The sequence below is a fragment of the Mustela nigripes genome, chromosome 1 (genome assembly GCF_022355385.1).
Source record: "Mustela nigripes isolate SB6536 chromosome 1, MUSNIG.SB6536, whole genome shotgun sequence".
NCBI classification, from domain to species: domain Eukaryota; kingdom Metazoa; phylum Chordata; class Mammalia; order Carnivora; family Mustelidae; genus Mustela; species Mustela nigripes.
The window spans coordinates 156,134,181-156,144,080 of NC_081557.1; positions in this window are offsets into that span (position 1 = coordinate 156,134,181).

Here is a 9,900-nt window from a genome sequence, read left to right on the forward strand (position 1 = left end):
ATGGGTGGTTAACTAGATGTACTGTGAGTACCTCAGGGTTAAAACTGTAAGGAATACTACACAGACATTAAAAAAAGATGAAATTGTGCCATCTGAGACAACATGGATGGACCTAGAGGGCATCATGCTAAGTGAAATAAGTCAGACTGAGAAGGATAAATACCATATGATTCCACTCATAAATGGAATCTAAAAAAGAATAAAAAAAAAAAAAAGCAAAGTCAGAACTATAAATACAGAAAACAAACTGATGGTTGCCATAGGGAAGAGGGGGGATTCAGCAAAATGAGCGAAGGGTAATAGCAGATACAGGCTTCTAGTCATGGGAATAAAAAGCAAAGCATAAGAAACATAGTCAATGATATTATAATAGTGATATAATGGGACTGATGGTGGCTATACTTGTGATAAACATAGCATAATATAGAAACTCATTAAATCAATAAGTTGTACATGTGAAACTAATGTAATAGTGTGTCAACTATACTCAAATTTTTAAAAATAGATAAAAAAATAAAAATAAAATCAAAGAAGTAAATAAAACAAAATATATGGTAAACTCATAATGAATATTATTCAGGAAGGCTACCCATCAAATTTATATAAAAAATAAAGTAGCTCAATAAATACTTATTGAGCAGCTGCCAAAATATAAAATAAGTCTTGCAATATAGAAAGTATTTAATAAATGTTTCATTAACTAATTTAAATAAAGAACTTCATGTAACAGTTGTATGCAAGGTACTACAGGAATACTTAAATCCAATAACATTCCCCAAAAATGTAATTTTAGATGCAATACTGTAAATGAGTAAGGTAATTGAATTTAGAGTTGCCAAAGATCTTTAGAGCTAAACAAGGACTTAAAACCAAGTTTATAGACTCCAAAGACTTCACAGGACCCACTATTCCACACTTCCTCTCTTTAAGGGCAGGATAAGGCATGAGGTACTTTAAAAGAAAATATTTAGAACTCCATCACATAAAAGTTCAAGCCCTTAATATCAAGAAAAAGAAAACCCAGAATAACTAGATGTTTCTAAAACCACCATTCTAAATATTATAAAATCATAAACATTACACAAGGGTTAATTTCAGTATGCCCATATATCTAGTACTGCCTTCCCTCTAACCCTCTAACTGAGCTTCACTATTGACTCATAAAAGTACATCATAAAGCTAGTTAATATTCAAAACTTAGAACCACTGGACTTCCAATGTTGACCCTGCTATCTTTTTTAATACATCTTTTTGGCTGTTTTTCAACACCCCCTTGGGCCCCTGCTAGATACCACACTGTTTTCTGTTCTAGCTTCCTCGTTATCATTTCTTGATCAGCCCTATTGTCTAAGCACGGTGTTTCCCCTTGTCTTAGATGGGTCTTTCATACTTCAATTCTCTGCAACCTAATTCCAGCCAAATTTTGTCTTTCAACCAGTCTATACCTCTTCTTTACTCTCCTTTTAAAAAAAAAATAGGAAAATACTGATAACACATCATCAATCTATACCTGTAGGTATGTATAGCTGATGTAATAATATAGTACTTAGCCACATAACTAATTTTGCAAGCACATTTCTCATTTTCACACATTTGACCAAGGACTATCAGCATTTAAATTCTAACTAAATTTGATTAAGTACTTTCCACATACAAGAGAGTACCGGGAATAGACAATGTATGATATGGTCCATCTGAGATTGTATTTCAATACACATGGGAATATACAAATATATATACAGTTCATCCTTGAATAATATTGGGGTTGAAGATTGCATATGACTTTGGACTCCCCAACAACTTAATAGTCTACTGTTGATCTGATGTCTCATCAATAACATAAAAGTTTGATTAACACATATTTTTATGAACTATATATTACTTACTATATTCCTATCATTAAGTAACATAGAGAAAAGAAAATGTTAAGAAAACCATAAGAGAAAATACATTTACAATGCTGAACTGTATAAAAAAGCATATAAGTGAACCCACATATTTCAAACTCATGCTGTTCAAGGGCCAACTGTATATATCAAATGTGAACATAATGAAATCTTATTTGAAGTTATAAAATGTTTCAGAAAGAGGGAAGTTGGTGGAAGAGTAGAGGACCTGTGTTTCATTTGGTCCCCTGAATTCAGCTAGTTATCTATGAAATCATGCTAAACGCTTGTGGGTTCAACCTGAGATCTAAGAAAAGAATTGCTGCAATTCTACAATTAGAAAAGTGACCACTCTCTGCAATGTAGGAGGTGCAGAGAAGTGAATCAATCTGAGGGGATGTGTCAGATATATAGCAGAGGGAGGGAGACTCCATAAGCCGGCTACCAGATAATGATATAGCAGTGGCTATATTAAAATGATATATCAAAATCAGAACTTTTAGAAATATACTTCTATTAGGGACCTTACTGCCTGAAAGGTGCTCAGGTGGCAAAGCAGGGCAGAGTCCTTAGTAAGACAGTGTGGTCTCAGGATCCCCAGGGTCATGGAAAGAATAGAGATATCTGATTGCATCAGAGTTCCCAAGCATTAGAGTGAGGAAGCAAACTATAATTAGTAAACCCTGGGGTAATCTTTTAGGTAGGTATTGCCATAAACCATAAACCTCACCATGACCTCACAATCACTCTCCAAACAGGGGACCTGGAAGCAAGCAACAACCTTTGGGAGAACCCTGCTCATTCCCTCAGAGGGAGCACTGCAGGTGCTGGCAGGGGCCCAGCAAGCCCCAGGCCATAGGGCATCACCCTTTCTCCCCTGGGAGGACTGGTACAGGTGTGCACTTCAGGGGTCTACAGAGTTTGGTGCACACAAAGGTACAGGACTTCTTTTTCCTGAGGGTGCACTGACGAGTGGGAACCACCATCATTGGGCTTCAGGTTTGGGGATCAGGGCACCACCATTTTTACTATTTTTTTTTCCATCCTCTAAAGCAGCCCAAAAAACTTTCAGAGAACAAAACCCACAGAAAGCAATCCAACAAAGCTTATACTGAGGCTGCTACTCTGGCAAGGGGTGGTGAAATTCTTCCCAGGTAAAGACACCTGAGAATAAGTACAATAGGACCCTCTCCCATAAGAGCAGCTGGAACATCAGTTGAATAACGAGTTTTTGGATTACACAGAACTGAGAAACTCCTGCACTGTGGGAAAATAGTATAGGATCTGAGGTTTTTTTCTCATGAATCTTGAGTTTTTCAGTTTAAAATTTTCTTTTTGTTTTCTTCTTTTTCCCTTTCAACTTGTTTCTTATTCTATCAACTCTTAAACTTTTAAGTCCTTTTTTAATTATCATTTTTGCATTGACATTTTACAGATATATTCTTCATTTTTTGCTTCCTTTCACTGTACTCAATTTTATTTTTGTATATATGTGTATATATATATACATATATATATATATGTATATATATATACACATATATACACACACAAGTTTTTCTTTCTTTACAATTTTGGGATTCAGTGTCTTCTAACAAACAGACCAAAACACACAGGGCCAAGTGGATCACTGTTTTATCCAGCTGTGCAATTATATTCTCTCCCTTTTTCCCTTTTATTTTATTTTTTTTCTTTTCTTTTTTGGTAACTGACTTCATCAGGTTTGTCTAGTGTGTATTTTGCCAGGGTCATGGTGGATATTTTTTATTTTCTTCTCTTGCTCATTTCTTCTTCTCTGGACAAAATCACTAGAAGGAGAAATTCACAGCAAAAGAAAGAACCAGAGGTAATACTCTCTGCCATAGAGCTAATCAATATGGATATAAGTAATACATCAGAACTAGAATTCAGAATAACATTTAATAAGTTACTAGATGGGCTTGAAAATATGCATAAAAGACATTAGAGAATCTTTTAGTGTAGATATGAAATCTAATCAAGTGGAAACTGAAAGGGTTTAACTGAGATGCAGTCTAAAATAGATGCTCTAACAATTAGGGTAAATGAAGCAAAAGAGAAAGCCACTGATATAGAAAACAAAATGATGGAAAGAAAGAAAGGTGAGGAAAAGAGAAAAAAACAACTAATGGACCACAAAGTGAGGCTTCAAAGAATCAGCAATACCATAAAGCAAAACAATATTAGAAGTATTGGGTTCCCAGAGAAAGAAGGGGGGGCATAAGTTATATTTGAGCAAATCATAGCTGAAAACTTCCCTAATCTGGGAAAGGAAACAGGCATTCAAGTCCAAGAGGTATAGAGGACTCCCCCAAAATAAGTAAAATTAGATCAACATCCCAACATTAATAGTGAAGCTTGCAAATTTCAGATATAAAGAGAAAATCCTGAAAGCAGCTCAAGACAAAAGGTGCTTAACATACAAGGGTGGGTGTATAAGACTGGCAGAAGATCTATCCTCCCTGACCTGGCAGGCCAGAAAGGGCACATAATATGTTCAGGGTATTAATGAGAAAAACATGCAGCCAAGAATACCTTTTCTAGCAAGGCTGTCATGAAGAATGGAGGGAGAGATAAAGAGTTTCAAGCACAAAATGAAACTAAAAGAATTTGTGTTCCTTAAACCACCCCTACAAGAAATATTAAAGGTGGTCCTGTAAGTGAAGAAATAGCTTAAAAGTAACATAGACCAGAAAGAAACAGAAAATATACAGAAACAGGGACTCTACAGGTAATATAATGGCACTAAATTCATATCTTTCAATAGTTACTCTGAATGTAAATGAATAATGCTCTGATCAAAGGACACAGTTTATTAGATTGGATTAAAAAAAAAAAAAGACCCATCAACATGCCTACAAGAGAGTTATTTTAGGCTCCAGATACCTCCAGATTGAAAACAAGGGGATGGAGAACCATTTATCATGCTAATGGACATCAAAAAGGTGGGGTAGAAATAGTTGTATCAGACAAACTATATTTTAAGCCAAAGACTGTAGTAAGTGATAAGAGGGACACTATATCATACGTAAAGTGTCTATCCAACAGGATCTAATAATAATACTTACACTCCTAACTTGGGAGCAGCTAATTACATAAACCAAGTAATAATAAAAATCAAAGAAACACACTGATAATATTACAATAACAGTAAGGGACTTCACAGATATATATGGAGCATCCCATCCCAAAGTAACAGAATACACAGTCTTCTCAAGTGCACATGGCACATTCCCCAGAATAGAAAACCTACTGGGTCACAAATCAAGTTTCAACCAAGACCAGAAGATTGGGATTATTCCTGGCATATTTTCAGATCACAATACTTTGAAACTGGAACTCAATCACAAGAAGAAATTTGGAGGGAACTCAAATATTAGGAGGTTAAAGAGCATCCTACTCAAGAAAGAATGGATCAACAAGGAAATTAGAGAATTTTTAAAAACATGGAAACAAATGAAAATGAAAACACAACTGTTCAAGACCTTTGGGATACAGCATAGGTATTTCTAAGAGGGAAGAACATAGCAATGCAAGCGTTTCTCCAGAAATTAGAAGTCTCAAGTACACAAGCTGACCTTCCTCCTAAAGGAGCTGGAAAAAGAACAGCAAAGAATACCAAAACCAAGCAGGAGAAAGAAATAATGAAGATAAGACAAAAAAAGAGAGAGAGAGAGAGAGAGAGAGAAGAAATAGAAACCAAAAGAATAGTAGAACCAATCAATGAAACTAGAAGCTAGTTCTTTGAAAGAATTAATAAGATCAATAAACCCCTAGCCAGATTTATCAAAAGAGAGAGAGAAACACAAATTTTAAAAAATCATTAGTGAAAGAGGAGAATCACAATAAATACCAAGGGAATACAAACAATTTTAAGAACATATTATTAGCAAATATATGCCACTAAATTAAGCAATCTGGAAGAAATTGATGCATTCCTAGAAACTTATAAATTACCAAAACTGAAACAAGAGGAAATAGAAAAATCTGAAGATACCCATAACCAGCAAGGGAATTGAAGCAGTAATCCAAATCTTCCAACAAACAAGAGTCCAGGGCCAGATGGCTTCCCAGGAAATTCTATGAAACATTTAAAGAAGAATAGTACCTATTCTTCTGAAACTGTTTCAAAAAATAGAAATGGAAGGGAGACTTCCAAACTCATTCTTCTGAGAACAGCATTACCTTGATCCCAAAACCAGACAGAGACTCCCACCAAAAAGCATTACAGACCAATATCCCTGATGAAAATGGATGCAAAAGTTCTCACCAAGATACTAGTCAAAAGGATCCAACAGTACATTAGAAAAATTACCCATCATGACCGAGTGGGATTTATTCCTTGGCTGCAAGGGTGGTTCAACAATTGAAAATCAATCATTGTGATGCATCAGATTAACAAAAGAAAGGTCAAGAAACATATGATCATTTCAATTGATGTAGAAATGGCATTTGAGGGTGCCTGGGTGGCTCAGTGGGTTAAGCCGCTGCCTTTGGCTCAGGTCATGATCTCAGGGTCCTGGGATCGAGTCCCACATCAGGCTCTCTGCTCAGCAGGGAGCCTGCTTCCTCCTCTGTCTGCCTGCCTCTCTGCCTACTTGTGATCTCTCTCTGTCAAATAAATAAATAAAATCTTTAAAAAAAAAAAAAAGAAATGGCATTTGATAATATATAGCATCTTTTCTTAATTAAAATTTTCCACATTGTAGGGATAGAGGGGACATACTTCAATATCATAAAAGACCTCCACAAAAAGCCCACAGCAAATATCATTCTCAACAGGAAAAAACTGAGAGCTTTTCCCCTATGGTCAAAAACATGACAGGGATGCACACTCTCACCACCATTGCTCAATGTAGTACTAGAAGTCCTAGCCTCAGCAATCAGACAACAAAAAGAAATAAAAGGCATCCAAATTGGCAAAAAAAGAATTCTCTCACTCTTTGCAGATATGATACTTTATGTGGAAACCCCCAAAAATCCACCCCAAAATTGCTAGAACTCATATAGGAATTCAGCAATGTGGTAAGATATAAAATCAATGCACAGAAATTAATTACATTTCTATACAATAACAATGAGATAGAAGAAAGAGAAATTAAGGAACTGATCTCATTTATAAATGCATCAAAAGCTTAAGATAACTAGGAATAAACTTAATCAAAGAGACAAAGGATCTGTATTCTAAAAAGTAACACTTAGAAATTGAGGAAGACAAAAAGAAAGGGAAGAATATTTCATGCTCATGATTGAAAAATAAATATTTTTAAAGTCCCTATGCTACCCAAAGCACCTACACATTCAAAGTAATCCCTACCAAAATACCTTTGCCATTTTCACAGAGTGGGAACAAATAATCTTAAAATTTGTATGGAACCAGGAAAGTCCCAGAACAGCCAGTGGAATGTTGAGAAAGAAAACTGAAGCTGGTGACATCACAATTCCAGGCCTCAAGCTCTATTACAAAGTTATAATCATCAAGATGGTATGTTCTGGCACAAAAACAGACACATAGATCAATGGAATAGAATAGAGAACATAGAAATGGACCCTCAGCTCTATGATCAACAAATGTTCGACAAAGCAGGAAAGAAAATCCAATGAAAAAGGGACAGTCTCTTCAGTAAATGGTGTTGAGAAAATTGACAGTCACATGTAGAAGAATGAAATTGAGCCATATTCTTATACCTACACAAAGATAAGCTCAAAGTGGATGAAAGACATAAATGTGAGTCAGGAATCCATTAAAATCCTAGAGTAGAAGACAGGCAACAACCTCTTTGACCTAGACCACAGCAACTTCTTGCTAGACACACCTCTGGAGGCAAGGAAAAGAGAACCACAAATGAACTTCTGGACTTCATCAAGATAAAGAGCTTCTGCATGCAAAGGAAACAGTTAACAAAACTAAAAGGCAACTATGAATTGGGGAAGATATTTGCAAATTACACGTCAGATAAAGGACATATATCCAAGATCTATAAAGAACTTATGAAACTCAACACCTCCCTCTAAAAAATAATAATCCAGTCAAGAAACAGGTAGAAGACATGAGCAGATATTTCTCCAAAACAGACATACAAATGGCCAACAGACACATGAAAAGATGGTCCACATCACTTGGCATCAAGGAAATACAAATCAATACACAATGAGATACCACCTCATACCAGTTAGAATGGCTAAAATTAACAAAACAGGAAACAACAAATGTTAGCAAATATGCAAAGAAAGTGGAACCCTCTTACACTGTTGGTGGGAATGAAAGCTGGTATAGCCACTCTGGATAAAGGTATTGAGTTTCCTCAAGAAAATAAAGTACAGCTATCCTATGATCCAACAATTGCACTACTAGGAATTTACCTCAAAGATACAAATTTAGTGATCCAAAGGGGTACCTGCACCTCAGTGTTTATATCAGCAATGTCCAAAATAGCCAAACTGTAGAAAGAGTCAAGATGTCCATCAAAAGATGAATGGATAAAGAAGATATGGCTCCTGTATCAATGGAACATTACTCAGCCATCAAAAAGGATGAGTATTACATTGATGTGGATGGCACTGGAAGGTATTATGCTGAGTGAAATAAATCAATCAGAGAAGGACAATTATCATATGGTTTCACTCACATGTGGACTATGAGAAACAGTACAGAGGATCATAGGGGAAGGGAGGGAAAACTGAATGGGAAGTCATAAGAGAGGAAGAAAAACCATGAAAGACTCTTAACTACAGGAAACAAACTGAGAGTAGCTAGAGGAGAGGTAGGTGAGGAAATTGAGCTAATTAGTTATGGGCATTAAGGACGGCATGTGATGTGATGAGCCCTGGGTGTTATATGCAACTGAGGAATTACTGAACTCTACAACTGAAAGTAATGATGTATTATATGTTGGTTAATTGTATTTAAATCATAAATACTATGAAACAAATAATACCTTATATGTTAATAAAAATACTATATAATGTGCCAAAATTGAAGAAAAAATGAGGTTTTGTGGCAGATTTTAGAACCATGTCCCAAGATTTTATTTCCTTTTATCTTTATTTATTTCTTTCACTTTTCTTACATTATTCTTTATCCTTTCTGTCTATATGGTATTAGATTGGAAGCATTTTGTGAAAGAGACTTAATAGTCTTATTCAACTTTGTATTTCCAGGACTTAAAACTGAATCTAATAAATGGTAGGGGCTCAATTTATTTATTGAATGCACGGCTGAATTACAGGTATATATATGGTATCACAACTTACTAATGACATTTTATAATAACAATATTTATTAGTAAATTCTAGTGGAATCACTGTTGTTAAGCCAGTTACTAAATTCTAACATTCTTGATCAATAAAAATGCTAATCAAACTCATCCAGTGCATATACATTACCATCCATTAGATCATCGCAAAGTCTCTTCGTTGTCAGACAATTACTTTCATGCAATATTTCCTACAAGTGAGTCATAATTAAAGATACATTCTATCATTCAGTCACTGAAATTCATTGTGCTGAATCTGTCTCATAATAATGTCCTAATTAATAAAGAGGGGTATTATAGAAAGAATAATCAGGTAGATTGTGCTATATAAATATTTTATAGACTCTACACTGTTTATGTAAGTAATACAACGATAGTGTTTACAAGAATTTCTCTCATTTGGTTTTGAAGGATTTTTGTGCATTTTCACTGAGAAAAATAATTTTGTCACTATTATAAAGCAGTGCATTTAAAAATAATCCATTTTTCTTAGTTCATGAAATGTTAGTTTATCAACTAGGAATTATAAATTATTGCATTGCCAACACTGATATACTCGTCTCTCATAGCATTTTTAATTTGTTATAAAATATTGGACACCAGAAAATATATTACCATCCTTCTTTATATTCGTATTTTCTATGAAGTTTAACTCATGTAGTATAAGCTAAATTATAACAGAAATACAATGTGTTTTTTGTAAGATACTGCTTGAGATCCACCAACACAGATTACTTGAG